At 51.3% G+C, this 2,284-nt stretch overlaps 1 pseudogene; it reads left to right on the top strand.

Moving 5' to 3' along the window:
* The first annotated feature begins 117 nt into the window (after positions 1–117).
* Positions 118–416, top strand: LOC106820076 (annotated as a pseudogene).
* The last annotated feature ends 1,868 nt before the right edge of the window (positions 417–2,284 follow it).

The following is a 2,284-nucleotide window of genomic DNA, read 5'->3' as shown; positions in this document are numbered from 1 at the left end:
ACACACACACACACACACACACACACACACACACACACACACACACACACACACACACACACACACACACACACACACACACTAACACTTCCCTCTCTCCTCCTCCTTTCAAGCCCCGGCTTCCAGAAGTTTGCCAACTGTCTTGTGAAGATGTCAGGCGACGAACGCAAGGCCTTCCTGCAGTTCACGACCGGCTGCTCGTCGCTGCCCCCTGGTGGCCTCGCCAACCTCTACCCACGCCTCGCCGTCGTCAGGAAAGTGGACGGCAACGACGGCAGCTACCCATCGGTCAACACCTGCCTGCACTATCTCAAGCTTCCGGACTACTCGAGCGAGGAGATCCTCCGGGAGAAGCTGCTAGCCGCGACGTCGGAGAAAGGATTCCACCTCAACTGAGAGACAACCGAGCGCACGGAGGGAGAAGGTTGAATCTCCCTCGCGCACGGAGGGAGAAGGTTCACCCTCCCTCGCGCACGGAGGAAGAGAAGAGACTTCTCTTGTCGTGTATGAAATAGAGGCGGTTATTACGGCAGGTGGCGCCACCATATGTGGCACGCACGTCGGTTTATACAGGGAGCGGCGCACCGCCCTTAGTGGGGGAAGCGAGCGGGAGTGTTTCGTCGGTGGAGAGAGAATTGCGAGAGATTGGTTCTTGTTGTTGCTGCTGCCGCCGCCAACTTCTCATACAGTGCCAGGTGAGGTGAGGGCGCAGTAGCAGCAGCAACAGCAGCAGCAGCAGAAGCAGCAGCAGCAACAACAGCAGCAGCAGCAACAACAACAGCAGCAACAGCAACCGCAGCTGCAGCAGAAGCAGAAGCAGCAGCAACAGCAACAGCAGTAGTAGTAGTAATAGGAGCAGCAGCAGCAGCTATCACTCCCTCTGCCCTCCTTCTCTCACCCTCTCTCTCGTGTGTTGTGCGTCCCGTGTAAGTATGTTTAGCAGATGGCATATTTATAGTCGTATATATACATACATAAAAAGAATTGTAGACTGAATAGACTATATATAAATATATATAAATGCGCGCGCGTGTGTTGGGGAGGGGAGATGCACAGAATAAACTAGACGAGTGTCTGGAATCGGTTCGTTTTAAGATTTAACGGTATACGATTTTTTTGGGGGATGGGAGATTTCTAGTAAGGTTGCTGCAGGATTGTCACGTTATTATTATTGTTGTTGTTGTCGTTGTTGTGTATACTAGCTTTGTTTCCCGTGAAGATTGATTATTATGTATCATTAGCTATCTCAGCCAATGAGATGATGACGTCATGGCGACGTGGCAGTGACGTGTAGCGGCGCGTAAACAGACGCTGTTTAGAGATTGTGATGCGAGTTTTTCCCGTTAGTTCTGTGGTCTGTACTTGTCGATATATGATTATTATATTATCGTATATGATTTCTGAAGTGCTTGAGTTGATGTTCGAATAAACAGATTTCGTTTTGTTGTATGTTTTTTTCTGCGGTACGAGCCAGCCGTTAGTCCGGGAGGGCACGCACGCATTCACGCACACGAATACACGTACGCACGCAAGAAGACGCACGTACACGCGCACACGTACGCACGCACACCCAGGCACGCACATCTACTATGTTATTCTCGCCACTTTGGTGCGGATAGTGGTTGATGGCATTTTGCTGTATATTATCGTGTGGTATGTTTACTGCGCGCTGCTGGCCCCGCCCTCCCCCCTTAACGCTATCTACAAGGTGGCGTATAACNCTCTCTCTCTCTCTCTCTCTCTCTCTCTCTCTCTTCTCTCACTCTCTCTCTCTCCCTCGCTATCTCTCTATCTCTCTCTATTTCTCTCACTCTCTCTCTCTCATTCCACCCCTTTCTCTCTCTTTATCCCTCCTTCTCCCCTTTCTTCCTCTTTCTCCACAGAGCGGTTAATTAAAACCAGCCGGAGCCGCTATATAGAGTTTGTTGCCCGGCAACATATTGCCCCCTCGATATACTCTCCCCCTCTTTCCTCATCCTCCTTATTCTCCTTCTTCTCGTTCTCCTCCTCCTCCTCCTCCTCCTCGTCCTCCTCATTCTCTTCCCTCTCGTTCTCCTCCTCCTCCTCCTCATCCTCCTCATTCTCCTCCCTCTCGTTCTTTTCCTCCTCCTCATCCTCCTCATTCTCCTCCTCCCTCTTCTCCTCCTCCTCATCCTCCTCATTCTCCTCCTCCCTCTTTTCCTCCTCCTCATCCTCCTCATTCTCCTCCTCCCTCTTCTTCTCCTCCTCCTCCCCCTCGTTCTCTTCCTTCTTCTCCACCTCCTCCCCCTCGTTATCTTCCTTC

This window comes from Priapulus caudatus, unplaced genomic scaffold (genome assembly GCF_000485595.1).
Source record: "Priapulus caudatus unplaced genomic scaffold, Priapulus_caudatus-5.0.1 Scaffold6356, whole genome shotgun sequence".
Classification (NCBI taxonomy): domain Eukaryota; kingdom Metazoa; phylum Priapulida; class Priapulimorpha; order Priapulimorphida; family Priapulidae; genus Priapulus; species Priapulus caudatus.
The sequence above is the reverse complement of the archived record's forward strand: the minus strand, read 5'-3'. Positions and strand labels throughout refer to the sequence as shown.